A 23120-nucleotide genomic window follows, 5' to 3' on the forward strand; every position below is an offset into this window, starting at 1 on the left:
GTGGATCGGCGTCCTAGAGGACAACCCTCCTCCCAGGAGGAGGCCGTGCACCCAACCCAGGTGGCATTCCTGTGCAGGGAACCTCCCCGCCGACCTCACAGTCCTGGGAGGCCTGGTGGCTTGTGGTCTGGCCTGCTGGCAGAGGCCTAGGAGTAGCTGCGGACTTGGGGAGGGTGGAAAGTAGCGAGGCCCACTCCAGACTGCCGGTCTCAGACAGCACCGCCCCCACACCCACACTTTCTGGCTGAGTGGGACCATTCCAGCCCCACCCTGACAGCTTTCCCTGGAAGCGGAGAACAGAACTTTGACCCCTGCTAACGGCCTGAGGGCAGGCTTACACAAAATCAACAGCATAGCCTGTTCCTCCAAGCAAATGCCACCTACTGACAGGGACGGCATCCTGCACAGCCTTTTCACGGCACCCACTGACTCAATATACAGGGGGTGGTCCAATTTCACACACAGACACCACCCAACGCCTCAGAAACTAAACAAGGTGTGTGAATACCCAAACAATAACTTAAGGAAAGAAACAACAACTGATCGACATGGGAAGAAATCAGCGAAAGAACTCAGGAAATATGAAGAACCAAACGGAAAACACACCCCCAAAGAGGAGCACCAGCCCCCTAGAAACAGACACCAACCCAAATCAGGAAACCAATAAGACAGAAGAGGAATTTCGTATGTGAATCATAAGAACACTCACCCAGCTGAAACAACAACTCAATAACCAACATAAAGAAACCACAAAAAGCCTCCAGGATATGGGAAAAGAAATAGACACAATGAAGAAAAGTGGAACCGAACTCCTGGAAATGAAGAATCAATTCAAAGAACTACAAAATACAGTGGAAAGTCTCAAGAACAGGGTAGATGAAACAGAAGAAAGAATCTCAGAGCTTGAAGATAACACCCTCCAATTAAATAAATCAGATACAGAAATAGAGCAGAGAAACAAGAGAAAAGAGCAAAGCCTACAAGAGCTGTGGGATTATGTGAAGAAACCTAATGTGAGGGTCATAGGGTTACAAGAAGGGGAAGAAGACAACACTCAAGGGTTGGACAAGCTGTTTGAAGATATAATAGAGGAAAATTTCCCAGGCCTTGCTCAAAATCTTGATATACAAGTTCAAGAAGCTCAGAGGACCCCTAGGAGATTCAATGCAAACAGGAAGACGTCACGACATGCAGTCATCAGATTGACCAATGTATCAACCAAAGAGGCCCTTCTAAGAGCTGTAAGACAAAAGAAGCAAGTAACATACAAGGGAAAGCCAATTCGAATAACATCAGACTTCTCTAATGAGACCTTACAAGCAAGGAGAGACTGGGGCCCCATTCTTACTCTTTTGAAACAAAACAATGCCCAGCCTAGAGTATTATTCCCTGCAAAACTAAGCTTCGTATATGAAGGAGAAATAAAGACATTCTCAGACAAGCAAAGGCTCAGAGAATTCACCAAGACAAGACCAGCCCTACAAGAAGAACTTAAAACAGTGTTACGTACGGAACATCATAATAATAACCCACGAATATAAAAACAACCAAAACCCAAAGATATTAAAGGCCAGATATTACAATGGCTCAAGACAGAAATCAAAGCAACAACATCCAAACCAACAGAATGAACAGTAATGTACCTTACCTATCAGTTCTCTCAATAAATGTGAATGGCTTAAACTCTCCACTCAAGAGACATAGGCTGGCTGAATGGATAAGAAAATACAGGCCAAGTATATGCTGTTTTCAGGAAACACATCTAACCTGCAAGGATGCATATAGACTAAAAATAAAAGGGTGGAGATCAATATTCCAAGCAAATAGAAGCCAAAAGAAGGCTGGTGTGGCAGTTCTAATTTCAGACGATTTAGTTTTTAAACTAACAAAAGTAGTGAAAGACAAAGAGGGTCATTATATAATGGTGAAGGGCACAGTTCATCAAGAAGAGATAACAATTTTAAATATATATGGACCCAACTTAGGTGCACCCAGATTCATAAAGCAAACCTTACTGGAGCTAAGCAAATGGACTAATAGCAGCTCCATAATCAATGGAGATTTCAACACCCCACTGACGGCACGAGACAGATCCTCCAAACAGAAAATTAATAAAGAAATAATGGACTTAAACAAAACTCTAGAACAATTGGGTCTGACTGACATTTACAGAACATTCTACCCAAAATCCACTGAATATACGTTCTTCTCATCAGCTCACGGGACATTCTCTAAGATTGACCATATCCTAGGACACAAAGAAAATCTCAAGAAATTTAAAAAAATAGAAATCATACCATGTACCTTCTCAGATCACAGTGGAATAAAACTAGAAATCAACCCTAACAGAAACTCACATTTCTACACAAAAACGTGGAAATTAAACAACCTCCTGCTAAATGATTACGTCGTAAATGAAGAAATCAAGACGGAAATAAAAAAATTCTATGAAGAAAACGACAATGGAGAGACAAGTTATCAACTCCTCTGGGACACAGCTAAAGCAGTTCTGAGAGGAAAGTTTATCTCCATAAATGCCTATAACCAAAAGACAAGAAGATCACAAATAGACAATCTAATGAAACGACTCAAAGAGCTGGAAAAAGAAGAACAGACCAACCCCAAACCCAGCAGAAGAAGTGAAATCAACAAGATCAAATCAGAACTAAACGAAATTGAAAACAGGGAAGCTATTCAGGAGATTAATGAAATAAAAAGTTGGTTCTTTGAAAAAACAAACAAAATTGACACACCATTGGCTAAGCTAACGAAAATCAGAAAAGAGAAATCTCTAATAAGCTCCATCAGGAACAAAAAAGGAGATATCACAACTGATCCCAAAGAGATACAAGATACAATTTATGAATACTACAAAAATCTTTATGCACACAAACTGGAAAATGTGGAGGAAATGGACAAATTTCTAGAAACACACAGCCTCCCTAGGCTCAACCAGGAAGAAATAGATTCCCTGAACAGACCAATCTCAACAGCTGAAATAGAAACAGCAATTAAAAATCTCCCTAAAAAGAAAAGTCCCAGTCCAGATGGCTTCACATCCGAATTTTACCACACTTACAAAGAAGAACTAGTACCTATCTTGCAGAAACTATTCCACAACATCGAGAAAAACAGAAACCTCCCTGGCACCTTTTATGAAGTGAATATTACTCTGATACCCAAACCAGGAAAGGATGCAACAAAAAAAGAAAACTACAGACCAATATCCCTAATGAATATAGATGCAAAAATTTTCAACAAAATCTTAGCTAACCGAATCCAGACACTTATCAAAAAAATAATCCACCACGACCAAGTGGCCTTCATCCCAGGGATGCAGGGATGGTTCAACATATGTAAATCTATAAATGCAATTCACCACATAAACAGAAGCAAAAACAAAGACCACATGATTCTTTCAATAGATGCAGAAAAGGCTTTTGACAAAATTCAACACCCTTTCATGATACGAACACTTAAGAAAATAGGCATAGAAGGGACATACCTAAAAATGATACAAGCCATATATGACAGACCCATAGCCAACATCATACTGAATGGGGAAAAATTGAAATCATTCCCACTTAGAACTGGAACCAGACAAGGCTGCCCACTATCTCCACTTCTGTTCAACATAGTGCTGGAAGTCTTGGCTACAGCAATCAGACAGGAAAATGGAATCAAAGGTATCCAAATAGGGGCAGAAGAGATCAAACTTTCACTGTTTGCTGATGATATGATATTGTATCTAGAAAACCCCAAAGATTCAACCAAGAAACTCCTGGAACTGATCAATGAATTTAGTAAAGTCTCAGGATACAAAATCAATACACAGAAATCAGAGGCATTCATATACGCCAACAACAATCTAATTGAGAACCAAATCAAAGACTCAATTCCCTTCACAATAGCAACAAAGAAATTAAAGTACCTAGGAATATACTTAACCAAGGACGTAAAAGACCTCTACAGGGAGAACTATGAAACACTGAGGAAGGAAATAGCAGAGGATGTAAACAGATGGAAATCCATACCATACTCATGGATCGGCAGACTCAATATCATCAAAATGTCTATACTACCCAAACTGATCTACAGATTCAATGCAATACCTATTAAAATCCCATCAGCATTCTTCACAGATATAGAAAAAAATAATTTTACGCTTTGTATGGAACCAAAGAAGACCCCGAATATCAAGAGCAATTCTAGGCAAAAAAAAAAAAAAAAAAATGGGAGGCATTAACATCCCAGATATCAAACTATACTACAAAGCTGTAGTAATTAAAACAATATGGTATTGGCACAAAAATAGGAACATTGACCAGTGGAACAGATGTGAGAATCCTGATATAAAACCATCCTCATATAGCCATCTAATCTTTGACAAAGCAGACAAAAACATACGCTGGGGAAAAGAATCCCTCTTCAATAAATGGTGCTGGGAAAACTGGATAGCCACCTGTAGAAGGCTAAAACAGGACCCACACCTTTCACCTCTCACAAAAACCAACTCACGCTGGGTAACAGACTTAAACCTAAGGTATGAAACTATTAGAACTCTAGAGGAAAAAGTTGGAAACACTCTCCTAGACATCGGCCTTGGCAAAGAGTTTATGAAGAAGTCCCCAAAGGCAATTACAGCAGCAACAAAAATAAATAAATGGGACATGATCAAACTACAAAGTTTCTGCACAGCCAAAGAAATAGTCATGAAAGTAAATAGACAACCTACAGAATGGGAGAAAATGTTTGCATCCTATGCATCCGATAAGGGACTGATAACTAGAATATACTTAGAACTCACGAAAATCAGGAAGAAAAAATCAAATAACCCCATTAAAAAGTGGGCAGAGGACTTGAACAGAAATTTTTCTAAAGAAGACAGAAGCATGGCCAACAAACATATGAAAAAATGCTCAACATCTCTAATCATCAGGGAAATGCAAATCAAAACCACAAGGAGATATCACTTAACCCCAGTGAGAATGGCCTTTATCCAAAAATCTCCAAACAATAAATGCTGGGGTGGTTGCGGAGAGAGAGGAACACTCCTACACTGCTAGTGGGACTGCAAACTAGTTCAACCTCTGTGGAAAGCAATATGCAGATACCTTAAAGCGATACAAGTGAATCTACCATTTGATCCAGCAATCCCATTGCTGGGCATCTACCCAAATGATCCAATGACACTCTACAAAAAAGACCCCTGCACTCGAATGTTTATAGCAGCACAATTCATAATTGCAAGGCTGTGGAAACAGCTCAAGTGCCCATCAATCCAAGAATGGATTAATAAAATGTCGTATATGTATACCATGGAGTACTATTCAGCTCTAAGAAACAATGGTGATATAGCACATCTTATATTTTCCTGGTTAGAGCTGGAACCCATACTACTAAGTGAAGTATCCCAAGAATGGAAAAACAAGCACCAGATATATTCTCCAGCAAACTGGTATTAACTGAGTAGCACCTAAGTGGACACATAGGTACTGCAGTAATAGGGTATTGGGCAGGTGGGAGGGGGAGGGGGGTGGTTATACACATACATAATGAGTGAGATGTGCACCATCTTGGGGATGGTCATGATGGAGACTCAGACTTTTGGGGGGAGAGGGGGAAATGGGCATTTATTGAAACCTTAAAATCTGTACCCCCATAATATGCCGAAAAAAAAAAAAAAAAGATATAGAGTAGCTGAATGGATAAAAATACAAGACCCAATTATTTGCTGCCTACAAGAAACTCACCTCACGTATAAAGATACACATATACTGAAAGTGACGAGATGGGAAAAGATATTCCACACAAATGCAAATCAAAATTAAGCAGGTGTAGCTATACTTAGATAAAACAGACTTTAAGTCAAAAGCTGTAAAAAGAGACAAAGAAGGACATTATATAATAATAATGGGATCAATTCAACAGGAGGATATAACAATTGTAAATATATATGCACCCAAACAGAGCACCCAGATATATAAAGAAAATATTATTAGATCTGAAAGGAAACACAGACTCCAATAATAGTTGGGGACTTCAGCGTCCCACTCTCAGCACTGGACAGATCATCTAGACAGAAAATCAACAAATAAACATCAGATTTGAACTGCACTATAGATCAAATGGACCTAACAGACATTTAGAAAACATTTCACCCAACAAGCAAAATATACATTCTTCTCATCAGCACACAGAACATTCTCCAGTACTGACCAGATGTTAGGACAGAAAACAGTCTCAAAATTTTCTAAAAGTTGGCCAGGCACAGTGGCTCACACCTGTAATCCCAGCACTTTGGAAGGCCAAGGTGGGAGGAATGTTTGAGTCTAGAAGTTTAAGACCAGCCTGAGCAACAAAGCAAGACTCCAGTTCTATAAAAAATTTAAAAATTAGCTGAGCATGGTGGTGCACACCTGTAGTCCCAGCTACATGGGAGGCTGAGCCAAGAGGCTGACTTGAACCCAGGAATTTAAGGTTGTAGTGAGCTACGATCATGCCACTGCACTCTAGGCTGAGTGATAGAGCAAGACCTGTTTCAAAAATAATTTTTCTTAAGTTGAAATTATATTAAGTCTTATCTTACCATGATAGAATAAAACTAGAAATCAATAATAAAAGAAACATTCAAAACTGTACAAATACATGGAAGTTAAACAACATGGTCCTAAACAACCAATGGGTGAAGGAAAAAATTAAGAAGGAAAATTTAAAATTCCTAAAAACGAATGAAAATAAAAACACAATATACCAAAGCCTATGGGACTCAGGGAACGTAGTATTAAGAGGCAATTTTATAGCAATAAATGCCTACATCAAAAAAGTAGAGATTTCAAATAAACAACAATGTACCTCAAGGAACTAGAAAAGCAAGAAATCAAAATTCAAAATTTCTTTCATTCTCAACAATTAAGAGAAGGAAAAAATAATAAAGATCAAAGCAGACACAAATGAAATAAAGACAAAAAAAAATCAATGAAACAAAAAGTTTTTTGAAAAGGTAAACAAAATTGACAAATCATTAGCTAGACTAAGAAGAAAGAGAAGACTCGAATAAATAAAATCAGGAATGAAAAAGGAGGGCCAGGTGTGGTGGCTCATGCCTGTAATCCTATCCCTCTGGGAGGCCCAGGCAGGAAGATCACTTGACCTCAGGAGTTTGAGACCAGCCTGAGCAAGAGTGAGACCCTTTCTCTACTAAAATAGAAAAAAATTAGCTGGGTGTGGTGGTGTGCACCTGTAGTCTCAGCTACTTGGCAGGCTGAGGCAGAAGGATCACTTGAGCTCAGGAGTTTGAGGTTGCTGTGAGCTAAGCTAACGCCATGGCACTCTAGCCCAGGTAACAGAGCGAGACTTTGTCTCGAAAAGAAAAAGAAAGAAATGAAAAGGGAGATGTCACAATGGATACCACACAAATACAATGGATCCTTAGCAACTTTTATGAACAACTATATTCCAATACATTTGAAAACCTAAAGGAAATGAGCAAATTACTGGACATATACAATCTATCAAGAATGATCCAAAAAGAAATAGAAACCTAAACAGAGCAATAATAAGTAATGAGATTGAATCAGTAATAAGAAGTCTCCCAACAAAGAAAATTCCAGGACTGGATGGCTTTATTGCTGAATTCCACTGAACTTTTAAAGAACTAATACCAATTCTCAAACTATTCCAAAAAATCAAAGAGGAGGGAACACTTCCAAACTCATTTTATGAGGTCAGCATAAGCCTGATACCAAACCAAATGAGGACACAACAAAAAAAGAAAACTATAGGCCAATATCCCTGATGAACATAAATGTAAAAATCCTCAACAAAATACTACAAACCAAATCCAACCACACATCAAAAAGATAATACATCATGATCAAGTGGGATTTATCCCAGGGATGCAAGGATGTATCAACATGTGTAAATCAATAAATGTGGTATATCACATCAACAGAATGAAGAACAAAAACCACATGATCATCTCAATAGATGCAGAAAAAGCATCTGATAAAATTCAACATCCCTTCATGATAGGAACTCTAAATAAATTAGATACAGAATGAAAGTACCTCAGTGCAATAAAGGCCATATATGACAAACCCACAGCCTACATCATACTGAACAAAAAGCTTTTCCTCTAGAACTGGAACAAGACAAGGTTGCCCACTCTCACCACTCTTATTCAACATAGTACTGGAAGTCCTAGCAAGATCAATTTAGGCAAGAGAAAAAAATTAAGGGCATCCAGATTAGAAAGGAGGAAGTCAAATTGTCCCCATAATGCAGATGACATGACCTTATATACAGATAAACCTAAAGACATCACCAACAATCTCTTAGAATAAACAAATTCAGTAAAGTTGCAGGATACAAAATAAACATACAAAAATTAGTAGCATTTCTATACATGAACAATGAACTAGCTGAAAAAGAAATCAAGAAACCAATTTACAATAACTACAAAAACAATAAAATACCTAGGAATAAATTTAACTAAGGAAGTGACAGATCTCTATAAGGAAAAGTATAAAACACTAATGAAAAAACCAACAGCCCAATTAAAAAATGGACAAATGACCTGAACAGACATTTCTCAAAAGATTACATACATATGACCAACAAATATATCAAAAAATGTTCAACATCAGTAATCATCAGGGAAATGTAAATCAAAACCATAAGATATCTCATCTCAGTTAGGATGGCTATTATCAAAAGAACAAAAAATAACAAATGCCCATTGAGCCATCAAGAAAGGGCAGATTAAAAGCATAGCCTTTGGGTGAAGTGGCAGCAGTTTATGTTGTTTTCCTTCAGTTGGTGGTATGACAGGGGTTCTTGGGGAAAAAATAAATGCTGACAAGGATGCAGAGAAAAGGGAACTCTTATATACAATTGGTCAGAATATAAATTAGTACAGCTAGTATGAAGAACACTATGGAGGTTCCTCAAAAAACTACAAATAGAACTACTATAGGATCCAGCAATCCCACTACTGGGTATTCATCCAAATGAAAGGAAATCAATAGATCACAGAGACATCTGCACCCCCATATTTATTTTAGCACTATTCACAATAGCCAAGGTATGGATGGAATAACCTAAGTGTCCATCAATAGATAAATGGATAAAGAAAAATGTGGTATATATATACAATAGAATACTATTCAGCCATAAAAACAATGAAATCCCATCATTCATGGCAACATGGATGAAACTAAAAGACATTATGTTAAGTGAAATAAGCCAGGAACAGAAAGTTAAATACCACATGTTCTCACTCATATGTGGATGCTAAAAAAAAAGTTGACCTCATAGAAGTAAAAAATAAAACAGAGGATACTAGAGGCAGGGAAAGGTAAGGGGAAGAGGGACATAGAGATATTTGTTAAAGGATTCAAAATTACATCTAGATAGAAGAATAAGTTCTAGTGTTTTAAAGCACTGTAGGATGACTATAGTTAACAATAATACATAATTTCAAATAGGAAGAAAGAGGATGTTGAATGTTCCTAGTACAAAAAAAATGATAAATCTTTGAGAGGATGGATATGCTAATTACTCTGATCTGATCACTATATATCATATGTATCGAAATATCACTATGTATCCTATAAATATGTATAATTATTATGAGTCAGTTTATAAAATAAATTTTTTTATTTATTTATTTTTTGAGACAGAGTCTCGCTTTGTTGCCCAGGCTAGAGTGAGTGCCGTGGCGTCAGCCTAGCTCACAGCAACCTCAAACTCCTGGCTCAAGCAATCCTGCTGCCTCAGCCTCCCAAGTAGCTGGGACTACAGGCATTCGCCACCATGCTCGGCTAATTTTTTTGTATATATATTAGTTTGCCAATTAATTTCTTTCTATTTGTAGTAGAGACGGGGTCTCACTCTTGCTCAGGCTGGTTTCGAACTCCTGACCTCGAGCAATCAGCCCGCCTCGGCCTCCCAGAGAGCTAGGATTACAGGCGTGAGCCACCACGCCCGGCTAAAATAAATTTTTTAAAAAGAAAGAGTATAGGCCGGGCGCTGTGGCTCACGCTTGTAATCCTAGCTCTTGGGAGGCCGAGGCGGGCGGATTGCTCAAGGTCAGGAGTTCAAAACCAGCCTGAGCAAGAGCGAGACCCCGTCTCTACTATAAATAGAAAGAAATTAATTGGCCAACTGATATATATATATAAAAAAATTAGCCGGGCATGGTGGCGCATGCCTGTAGTCCCAGCTACCCGGGAGGCTGAGGCAGAAGGATCACTCGAGCCCAGGAGTTTGAGGTTGCTGTGAGCTAGGCTGACGCCACGGCACTCACTCTAGCCTGGGCAACAAAGTGAGACTCTGTCTGAAAAAAAAAAAAAAAAAAGAAAGAGTATAAGAACAACTGTTGTTTTTGTTTCAAGACAGGTTCTCTCTCTGTTGCCCAGGCAGTGCAGTGGGGTCATAGCTCACGAAACCTCAAACTCCTGGGCTCAAGTGATCCTCCTGCCTCAGCCTCCCAAGTAGCTGGGACTACAGGTGTGTACCACCATGCCTAATTTTTTTTAAATTTGTTATCGAGTTGAGGTCTCACTATGTTGCCTAGGCTGGTCTCAAACTCCTGACTTCAAGTGATCCTCCCACCTCGGCCTCCTAGAGTGGTGGGATTACAGTGTGAACCACCATACTTGGCCTTAAACATTTTCTTTATTGTGTTATCAATGTAATTATTAGTATACAATTGATCTAATATATGTTTTTTTGTTGTTTTTTTTTTGAGACAGAGTCTCACTTTGTTGCCCAGGCTAGAGTGAGTGCCGTGGCGTCAGCCTGGCTCACAGCAACCTCAATCTCCGGGGCTCAGCGATCCTACTGCCTCAGCCTCCCGAGTAGCTGGGACTACAGGCATGCGCCACCATGCCCAGCTAATTTTTTGTATATATATTTTTAGTTGGTCAATTAATTTATTTCTATTTTTGGTAGAGATGGGGTCTCGCTCAGGCTGGTTTCGAACTCCTGACCTTGAGCAATCCGCCCGCCTCGGCCTCCCAAAGAGCTAGGATTACAGGCGTGAGCCACCACGCCCGGCCGTAATATATGTTTTGATAATTAAATTTAAAAATTAAAATTTTATTGAAGATTAAGGAAGAAAAAAGAAACTGTACCCAAAGAATTTCACCTGCACCTGGGCCTGACCTCTTGGATCTCAAGCTTGAGCCTGGTACCATATGGGATGAGGTTTTGGGAGACCTTGGGGGTGGAGATGAGTGTAGGTAGCACATGGGAAGAATGTGAACAGTGTGACCAGAAAAGACTGTGGCAGATTGTTTTTCTGAATAATATTTCCGATCCCACATGCTATTTTAGGGCCTTGCCATTTTCCACGAAGAGATAGAGTCTGTTTCCCTTCCTTTGAATGTGGGTGAGACTTGGGGACTACCCTGATGAAAAAATCTGTAGCAAAAGTGACACTGTGTGACTTCTGGAGTTAGGTCATAAAAGTCCACATGGCTTTTCCCCGGCTTTTTCCTTTTTTCCCTGTCTCTCCCTCTGGATACTTGGAACCCAGACACAATGCTGTGAGGAAGGCCAAGCTAACCCATGTGGAGAAACTACATGAACAGACTCATGTAGCTATAAACTGAGGCCCCCATGGCCAATAGCCATTATTAACAGCTTGGTATGTAAGTTCACAGGCCTTCAGATGATACCAGTCTCCAGCCTAAGTCTTCCAGCTGAGGCCCCAGATATCATGGTACAGAGATAAGCTGACCTTGTTCTACCCGGTCTGAATTTCTGACCCAAAGAGACAATGAGCATAATAAATGACTGTTTTATGCCACCAACTTTTGTGGGAATTTGTTACACAGCCTCAATAACTGAAAACCCAACATTTAGAAGCTACCTATAAAGACTGAAGAGAAATAGCAAGATAAGTAAAAGGGGAACAAAGAGAGTAGAGTATTTGAAGGAGGGAATGGTGAACTGTGTCAATATGGCTAAGAGGTTAAATAAGTGAAAAAAAAAGAATTTTGAATTAAATAGCATGTAAATCAGCCGGGCGTGGTGGCTCGCGCCTGTAATCCTAGCACTCTGAGAGGCTGAGGTGGGCAGATCATTCAAGGTCAGGAGTTCAAAACCAGCCTCCTGTTCCTTGCTCCTGAGCAAAAGCAAGGCCCCGTTCTCTACTAAAAACAGAAAGAAATTAATTGGCCAACTAAAAACATGTAGGAAAAATGAGCCGGGCATGGTGGTGCACACCTGTAATCCCAGCTATTCAGGAGGCTGAGGCAGAAGGATCGCCTGAGCCCAGGAGTTTGAGGTTGCTGTGAGCTAGGGTGACGCCATGGCACTCTAGCCCAGGCAACAGAGTGACACTCTGTCTCAAAATAAATAAATAAATAAATAAATAGCATGTAAATCATCACTGACTGGGTGCCAAGACAATTCAATGAGAGAAAGAACCATCTTTTCAACAAATGGTGCTAGGACAATTGGATATCCACATGCAAAACAGTCAGGTTGGACCTCATCCTTACTCCATATACAAAAATTAACTCAATATGTATCACAGAGCTAAAATATAATTAATAACAATATTAAATATAAGACTAATATAATCTAAAACTAATATAAGAGCTAAAATATAAAACTCTTAAAATAAAACATAGAAGTAAATCCTCATGATGTTGGATTAGGCAATGGTTTTCTTATTAGTAGATATGATATCAAAAGCACAAGCAAAAAAGGAAAAAAATGTTAAATTGAACTACATCAAAATTAAAAACTTTTGTGCCACAAATCAAGAAAGTGAAACAACAACCTATAGAATGGCAGAAAATATTTGCAAATTGTATATCTAATGAGGGACTGGTATGCAGAATATACAAAGAATACTTACACCTCAATAATAAAAAGATAACCCAAAGGATATGAATAGGCATTTTCAAAGAAAATATACAAATGATCAATAAGCACATGAAAAGATGCTCAACATCTGTTGACATAATAGGAAATATATATTTGTTCTCTGCCCCGGTTCCTGAAACAGCTCCTCAACCCCTGTGATTTCCTGAATGATAGGGGTGCTAGAAGCATCTTTTGATCTAATATTTGGTCTTTGAATCTTTGCTAGCAGATAAAAAGAATGTTCCTGTTTAATGGTTTGATGCAACAAATATTTATTGAGCCTACTATGTGCTGGGCACTGTTCTAGTGCTCAGAATATATGTGATATATATGAACAAAAAAGACAATACCCCTGCCCTTTTACAGGGGTTATAGTCCTACAGAGTAGTAGGACATTGCTAAGAGATTGTTGGAAGTTTGAGATAATTTTTAAATGAAACCACTTTTTCTAATGGTGTGACTTTTTCCATCTATGATCAATGTGCTGACACATGCGTGGGTAGGAAGAATTGTCTAGTTCATCAAGATCTGGGGTTTTGCAAGGTAGTACCATAAAGTGAAAGACAGACATGGAAATTGAGTATCTTTTTAAGGATATAATTATAATGTTAGACCATGGACTCTAAGTTGGCTAAGTAAGAAAGAACAGACTTGAGTTGTAAATCAATGTGGTCTAAATGTAATTAAAGAATTGTAGGTGGGAGTATTTGGGCACAAAATCTAGGGCAGAATGTTGTAGTCTGAGAGTAGGATGCTTGTGTACAAGATTTTGGAGCTGATGCAAATTTTGATAACAAGGTCTAGGTAAGACCAAAGAAGTGAGTGCTTCAGAAACAGAAAATGGCAATGCTTATACTTTAAGTCCCAAAGGAAAAAAAATTTTAGAAAATTCTCTTTAGCATTCATCAGTATTTTTCCCATTGCAAGTTATGATCCATTAGTGGGTAATGAAATCAATGTATGAATTATGACTAGCATTTAAAAAAAAAAAGGAAATAGAATAGGGTACATGAGGTAAGGCTAAGTATTTTTTCAGATATATATACGTGTGTGTGTGTATATATACATACATATACATACAATGTACATATATGGAATCCTAATTATGGTGAAAAAATTATTCTTGAAAGCTATTGCCCTTTAACAATTATGAAATAAACTGATGGGATCCCTTTAAAATCCAAATGCTTTATAAACAGTATTACTACTTCTCCTTCCGTGCTATCTAATTGAACTTTTCTTGATGAGCCAAAATTTTCCTTCACAGACCTACATTCTTTGTCAGCACTGCTTATCTTTACCATTCTGTCATACTTTACTCTGATTAACGGCACATATTCCAAATATTTTGCCGAGTAGACTTTTAGTATATAATTATGACATTTAGCTGGCTCTTTTGTTTGTTGTTAAATTTACATTACCTGGTTCTTTTGCTGTTAAATTTACACTAAAAAAATGATATGATGACCTTAATTGTAATCTTGTCCCCCCAGAGTTCCAAAAAAAGATTACCTTTTGTGTAATTATAAATTAGCTGGATACAAGTTCACCAAAGGTAAGACTATGAAAACTTTGGAGAATAAGGCAAAAACCATTAGTCTCATTAATGTGTCATCTCCCATACATTTTTAGTCATAGTTAGTATAATTTTTTTACTTTTGTCAGATGGAATGAAAATATTTTCAGTGAAGTAGGGAAGAGGATTAGCTGACTAATAGCTAGATATAAAACATCAAGCTAGGCATTTCACCCACATCAGTTATTCCTACATGTCAGAAAGCTATAACTCTTAGCATGAATAATGTCTTATCGTTTTGACTCTTAATTGAAAGTGATTATTTCTGAAAGATCAGAATTGCAAATATATTTTAAAGCATAGTCACATCAGAGAATATTTGATATACCTCAAATAAAAGCTTATCATTAACACTTGTCATTTTAAAAGAATTACCAGGAGTGACTAACATGATAACAACATGGCAAACTGCTTTCTTTCATCATTTCTCTTAAAATGCTTGAAAGATCCAGATACAGAAGATTTTAAAGTTTGACAAATGTAATAAGCATAGCAAATAACAGAATAGGGCCAATACTCGTGGTAGTTTGGAGAACTAGGCTTACAAATGTTATTGTGTTGAAAACATTGCTAAAGCACAGAATGATTAGAAATTTTGTTAACTTTTGCAGTATGTATCATTTTGGGAGACTGTATCTTTTAAAGCCAAATTAATCTTGTTAGAACCCTCAAATACAGTTCAAGAATAATCTTTTGCTTTTTGTATATGTAAACAGATATTCTGAACTGTTTTCCATTCTTACCTTCCAGCATTTCACATCCTGTGAACAAAAGGAAATGTTTTCATAGCACCAATTTGTTACTTTCTTATTTATTTTAGAAATCAAAGTACAGATTTTATATGTTCAAAAAGATAAAATCCTTGTCTACTTTATATCTATGTCTTATAAAAATTATATACATAAATAACTTTTGAATGATTTTGAAAGGTATTAATTAAGGGGCAATTTAGTTTTAATTTTTAAGTTTAGTCACATAAGTAAAACATTTAACTTCATTAAAACTATGTTAAAGAATACATGAATACACATCTACATTTCTGTGTATACTGACTTTCTCAATGTTATATATTATAAAGCTGAAATCCAGGCTATATTACATTTTCATAAACAGAGCTCTGTAAACAAAGCATGGGGTATTGCTCTAAGCTAACAATAAGTGTTCTGAAGACACACGCAAAAACCCCCACAAAACTTGGGTTCATAAATGTTCTGATTGTTCTTTTCTGCTGCTCACATTGACTAGCATCATCTTTATCCTCCAAATACTTATCTGGGTAGGTCAATCTTGCTTCCTCAATTCTTCCCCCCTCTTCTTGAAACAGGGTCTCTCTCTCTGTTGCCTCAACTAGAGTGTAGTGGTATCATCATAGCTCACTGCAACCTTAAATTTCTGGGCTCAAGAGATCCTCTTGTCTTAGCCTCTGGAGTTGCTGGGGCTACAGGTGCACACCACCACACTTGGCTAATTTTTCTATATTTTGTAGAGATGAGGTCTGGCTATGTTGCTCAGGCTGTTTTCAAACTTCTGGCCTCAAGAAATCCTCCCACCTTGGCCTCCCAAAGTGCTAGGATTACAGGTGTGATCCAACATGTCTGCTTCCCCAACTCTATTTAAAAAATATCCATAGCTCAAACCATGCTTAGTGGAAGATTTCTAATTATACAAATAAAACTATATTCTAATGGTCTATTTTAATAGTTCAGTAATATTATTTATACAGATTATTTTAGTTTGTAAACAAATGTTTTCACATAATTGAGTCGAGTAGAAACAAACTCTATATATTTTTTGTAAGTAACTTAGGAATACTCTGCCTTATGTAGTAGGTATATCTTAAACATTGAATGTATATTTCTTTTGATCAATGTAATTAATCCTTGCAGTGAATCCAACAGGAAAGAATCCTTCAGATTTTGTATAGCTTGTTTTCTTAAAGAGATACACCTATATCATAAACTTCATATAAAATAATATTTTTACTAACTAGTTATGAAATTTTATATTTTAAATGAGAACACTATTTCCCACCTCTTTTAAAATATTTATTTAAAAGAATTTATTATTCTATTCTCCATGTTATGGGTTGACATCAATCCAATGAATTCATATTTTCTATTAGAGAAAAGGAGTCAGATTGGAATTAAATACAAAAGCTGGCTTTGTTTCAGCACTGTATGTTGCCATCTTGTTATAAAGCAGAAACCACAATAGATAAATATAGCATAAAAACATTTGATTTGTATTTATTTTCAAATGCTATGGGTGGATAAGTTCTGTTAGATGGACAAGATAATATTTTAGTTAGATCTTTTTCTAAGTTGACTTATTAGTATCTTTTATATACATTTTAAGACAATATACATTTTAAGACTGCAAACTGATTTCTTGTTATAAACCAAGCCAGGAAGCATTTTCATCACAATACCAAACCTATACAAATCACTAAAGACATTATTAGTTAAATTAGAGGTTTAAAAGTCATCCTTCCTGACATTGGCAACGTGGGCGTCTGCACAGCACCCACAGCTGTGTTTCAGTAGTCTTGGCATAGAATTACTAAGGTAATAAAAATTCTTGAAGGTGGGAAGTTTCCATCAATTAACTTTGAGAGAGACTCGTCTGGAGCAGCCTCATCTCAGCCCACATATTATGATGATGCTATCTACTCAGTATGCCCTTGCTAGGATGACAGCAGTTAAATGTTGAATTTCTGATCATCCTCCCACCCCAGTTAATCATATGTATTCTAAATGTAGAATAACACATTAAACTAAAAATAAAAAAAGCAAATTCTCCACTTGACTTAGTATTCTTTTTCTCAGTGGACTAAATGGGGTTATAATCAGGGATAAATTTTTTTCCTCCTTAAGCTATTTTCTTTCTTTCTATAGCAACCTCTAGGAATGCCACCTGGAGTCAACTGATTGCAATGCCCACACATCACAGATTCTCTTCATTAGCTTTTCTAAACCTAAATAATGTAACCTCCCAGTGACTAGTTCCTGAGGTTCTGCGTTTGGGGTTCTCACAAAAGAAATCTCATTCTGCTGCTATCAGTATAATCTTACCAACCATTTGATCACACTGAGCAGGCTGACATCCAAGCCAAACCAAACAGTATCCTAAATTTCTGTTACAAATTTACCAAAGATCAAACTACCACTAGTGCCACAAGATCACAAAAAGAAGAGAGCTGAGCAGTGACTATCTTCCTTGTCATCCTTCTTCCATGACCAGAAGGAAATAAATAGCACGTCTTTACTGAAACAGCTCTTGTCAATATCACCAATGTTGCTTCCTGTTGCTATATCCTACAGTCTATCCTCAGGTCCACTTCACTCAGGAACATTTAACTACTAATCATTCCCTCTTCTTTGATCAACTTTCTTCTCTAGACTTCTATAACATCATATTCTCCTATATTACCTACAGGACTCTGACTTCTGTGTCTCCTTTGATGGTTTTTCCTCTTCTCCCTGCACTTCTGAATCTTCTCATTATATTGTAAGTCCTTTCTTTTACTTTTTGCATAGCCTTTACCAATTTCTAATACACTATAGACATTTCTTATTTATTATCTTTACTGTTTATTTTATGTCTCCACTTTGCCTAACTAGACTTTTTGCTTTTGTCTGATTTGGTATTGATGCCTAGTGCCCAGCTCAGTGCTTGGCACATAATGCTCCATAAATATTTGCTGAAGGAATAAACTACTGTTTTTCTGATTTATATATGCTTAAGCCATTCCCTAACTCCTTAGGATGAATGTTCCTTAAAAGCAGAAAATCAATATATTTATGAAAGAGTATAACATAATGTTAAGTTGTTACATATAGGCTATGAAATTTGGGCTAGTACCAGTAAATGGGCAATAACGGTTAGTAAACAGGAATTACAGCCTTGTTTACACTTTTGTTGTTAACTCAAATAATCAGTTTATGCTGAGGCCTCATTTCTATTAGAGTCTTTAGTCCTTCTCACTAAGAGATAAGGTAGTTAAATTTCAATGGTATATATACTTTTGGGGGGAGGAGGATCAAGATGGCGGACAAGAAACACTGCCAGAAAGAGTGTCTCTGCAGAAAAGACAGATTCTAGCAGAAATGAGAAAAAAGCAAGAAGGTGAGCATACAGCAGACGAGGGCTGGAAGGAGGGGTACCTAAGACCCTGGGAGACTCCACGGGAGGAGGCTGCAGAGGAGAACTGGAAGCTGAGAACGCCAGAGCAGCCTGGAGGCCAGCGGGAAGGGTAGGTGGATAAATCACGTTTCCCCTCCCCTGCATTTGGGACTGCTGGTGTGCTCCCCAGCGGGTGGAGAGACCTGTGGACACCAGCCCAGAGACGGCCGCCGCCAGCTAGCAGTGAGCCTATAGCACCAGACTCCCAAATCCCTCGGGGCACCTCCGTGTGCACAGACCCGAGCCCCGAGGCAGGCGCCATATTGCCTCCTTCTCCCCTCCGCCGACCCTACCTGCGGCTACCCAGAGAGACAATACAGCCACCAGCCAGAGGCACCTCCAGGGAATGAGACCTTCCCTTTTGGGACCCTACAGCTGACTAAGGGGAACTCAGACTGTGAGCTGCCTACCCGCCAGCTCTCCCAGGTGCTGCTGGCACCGTGTTCCCAGGAGAACGGGGCAGACTCAGAGGCTGAGAGACACAGACACAGCTTGGGCTCCCTGTGGGTGAATTGGAACCGGAACTCCTCTCCCTGGTGGGGATACGGTTTGAACTCTGGGACCCAGAGGTCAGACCTGCAGACCAGATCCCATGCACTGAGGTCTAGCATTGCCCGGGGCACAGAAGGGATATTTGTGAACAGCCTACTGAGGTGTGTGTGCCTCCAGGGGCAGATCAGCATCCTAGAGGACAGCCCTCCCCCCAAAGGGAGGCCGCCACCAGCCCAGGTGGCGTTTCTGCACAGGGAACCTCCCGGCCGGCATCACAATCCGGGGGGGCTTGGTGACGTGTGGTCTGGCCTGCTGGCAGAGGCCCAGGAGTAGCTGCAGAGTTGGGGAGGGTGGAAAGAAGCAAGGCCTGCTCCAGACTGCGGGTCTCAGACAGCCCCACCCCCACAAGCAGACTTTCTGGCTGAGCGGGACCATTCCAGCCCCTCCCTGACAGCTTTTCCTGGAAGCAGAGAATAGAACTTTGACCCCTGCTAACGGCATTGGTGGTGCCTGAGGGCAGGCTTTCCCAACCCAGCTCTGCCCAGAACGAGAGCTGATAACAGGACACAAAAACAACAGCATAGCCTGTTCCTCCAAGCAAGCGCCACCTACTGACGGGGACGGCATCCTGCACAGCCTTTTCATGGCACCCACTGACTCATTATACAGGGAGTGGTCGAATCTCAGACACCACCTAACGGCTCAGAAACTAAACAAGGCGTGTGAATACTCAAACAAAAACCTAAAGGAAAGAAACAACAACTGATCGACATGGGAAGAAATCAGCAAAGGAACTCAGGAAATATGAAGAACCAAACGGAAAGCACACCCCCAAAGAGGAGCACCAGCCCCTAGAAACAGACACCAACCCAAATCAGGCAACCAAAATGACAGAGGAGGAATTTCGTATGTGGATCATAAGAACACTCACAGAGCTGCAACAATAACTCAATAACCAACACAAAGAAACCACAAAAAGCCTCCAGGACCTAGAACAAAAGTTCACTAAAGAAATAGACACAATGAAGAAAAGTTTAACGGAACTCCTGGAAATGAAGAATCAATTCAAGGAACTACAAAATACGGTGGAAAGTCTCAAGAACAGGGTAGATCAAACAGAAGAAAGAATCTCAGAGATTGAAGATAACACCCTCCAACTAAATAAAACCATCACAGAGATAGAGCAGAGAAACAAGAGAAAAGAGCAAAGCCTATAAGAGATGTGGGATTATGTGAAGAAACCTAATGTGAGGGTCATAGTTTTACCAGAAGGGGAAGAGGACAACATCCAAGGGTTGGACAAGCTATTTGAAGATATAATAGAGGAAAATTTCCCAGGCCTTCCTCAAAATCTCGATATACAAGTTCAAGAAGCTCAGAGGACCCCTGGGACATTCAATGCAAACAGGAAGACGTCACGACATGCAGTCATCAGACTGACCAAAATATCAACTAAAGAGGCCCTTCTAAGAGCTATAAGACGAAAGAAGCAAGTGACATACAAGGGAAAGCCAATTCGAATAACACCAGACTTCTCTAATGAGACTTTACAAGCAAGGAGAGACTGGGGCCCCATTCTCACTCTTTTGAAACAAAACAATGCCCAGCCTAGAATATTATTCCCTGCAAAACTAAGCTTCGTATATGAAGGAGAAATAAAGACATTCTCAGACAAGCAAAGTCTCAGAGAATTCACCAAGACAAGACCAGCCCTACAAGAAGTACTCAAAACAGTGTTACGCACGGAACACCATAATAAAAACTCACGAATATAACAACAACCAAAACCCAAAGATGAAAGGCCAGATAATACAATGGCTCAAGAGAGAAATCAAAGCAACAACATCCAAACCAACAGACTGAACAGTAATCTACCTTACCTATCAATTCTCTCAATAAATGTGAATGGCTTAAAGTCTCCACTCAAGAGACATAGGCTGGCTGAATGGATAAGAAAATACAGGCCAAGTATATGCTGTTTTCAGGAAACACATCTAACCTGCAAGGATGCATATAGACTAAAAGTAAAAGGGTAGAGATCAATATTCTAGGCAAGTGGAAGCCAAAAGAAGGCTGGTGTGGCAGTTCTAATTTCAGATGATTTAGTTTTTAAACTAACAAAAGTAGTGAAAGACAAAGAGGGTCATTATATAATGGTGAAGGGCACACTTCAACAAGAAGAGATAACAACTTTAAATATATATGCACCCAACTTAGGTGCACCCAGTTTCATAAAGCAAACCTTACTGGATCTAAGCAAATGGATTAATAACAACTCCATAATCACCGGAGATTTCAACACCCCACTGATGGCACAAGACAGATCCTCCAAACAGAAAATTAATAAAGAAATAATGGACTTAAACAAAACCCTGGAACAATTGGGTCTGACTGACATCTACAGGACATTCTACCCACAATCCACTGAATATACTTTCTTCTCATCAGCTCACGGGACATTCTCTAAGATTGACCATATCCTAGGACACAAAGAAAATCTCAAGAAATTTAAAAAAATAGAAATCATACCATGTACCTTCTCAGATCACAGTGGAATAAAAGTAGAAATCAACCCTAACAGAAACTCACATTTCTACACAAAAACGTGGAAATTAAACAACCTCCTACTAAATGATTACTTCATAAATGAAGAAATCAAGATGGAAATAAAAAAATTCTATACTCCTACACTGCTTGTGGGACTGCAAATTAGTTCAACCTCTGTGGAAAGCAATATGGAGATACCTTAAAGCGATACAAGTGAATCTACCATTTGATCCAACAATCCCATTGCTGGGCATCTACCCAAAAGATCCAATGACACTCTACAAAAAAGACACCTGCACTTGAATGTTTATAGCAGCACAATTCATAATTGCAAGGCTGTGGAAACAGCCCAAGTGCCCATCAATCCAAGAATGGATTAATAAAATGTGGTATATGTATACCATGGAGTACTATTCAGCTCTAAGAAACAATGGTGATATAGCACATCTTATATTTTCCTGGTTAGAGCTGGAACCCATACTATTAAGTGAAGTTTCCTCAAGAATGGAAAAACAAGCACCACATATACTCACCAGCAAATTGGTATTAACTGAACAGCACCTAAGTGGTCACATAGGTACTGCAGTAATAGGGTATTGGGCAGGGGGGAGGAAGGTGGGTATATACATATATAATGAGTGAGATGTGCACCATCTGGGGGATGGTCATGCTGGAGACTCAGACTTGTGGGAGGAGGGGGGGAAATGGGCATTTATTGAAACCTTAAAATCTGTACCCCCATTATATGCTGAAATAAATAAAAAAGTATATATAGTTTTTTAATAGGAACTCAGTTGCAACCAATATTTAGAAATGATTGACAATTCTTAAGAAAGCAAGGGCATTCATTCCTAAAGTGATACATAATTATTCTTTGAAACACAAATAGAAATAGAACTCTAATGATTCTAATAACACATTATTATTTCTAGATATTAATTTAAGTCATAAGCTATGACATATACATTTTGAATATTGATGTAACAAAATTATATATCTTGTTTTCAGGAAAAGTAGCTACGATATTTGGAGCTTTTACTATGTGCCAGCTAATGTACTAAATTCTTTATGTCCTTTATCTCTTTTAATTCTCACAATAACACTGTGAAATAAGGATGTATCTGAAATTCTGTATCTGTTGCTCAAGGCCGGGGTGCAGTGGCCCAAACATAGCTCACTGCAACCTCAAACTTCTGGGTGCATAACTTGTAATTTAAACACTGTGATTTCTTCATGTTACCACAAAAATAAAAATGTATATATATGAAGAATAATTATGAGTCCATACAAAGCGAAGAACATTTTTCCTAGATGTGCAAAAAATGACAGTATTTTAATGGGGATTGCATTGAATCTGTAGATAACTTTGGGTATTATAGACATTTTAACAATGTTGTTTCTGCCGATCCAGGGGCATGATATGTTTTTCCCTCTATTTACA

General features: G+C 38.5%; 1 protein-coding gene across 1 annotated transcript in view; it reads right to left on the reverse strand.

The window, feature by feature from the left end:
• The window catches only part of PPM1E (protein phosphatase, Mg2+/Mn2+ dependent 1E), a 213025-nt gene that overhangs the window by 27495 nt on the left and 162410 nt on the right, over positions 1 to 23120 (reverse strand). The window lies entirely within an intron of this gene.

The sequence above is a fragment of the Microcebus murinus genome, chromosome 18 (genome assembly GCF_040939455.1).
Source record: "Microcebus murinus isolate Inina chromosome 18, M.murinus_Inina_mat1.0, whole genome shotgun sequence".
NCBI lineage: Eukaryota > Metazoa > Chordata > Mammalia > Primates > Cheirogaleidae > Microcebus > Microcebus murinus.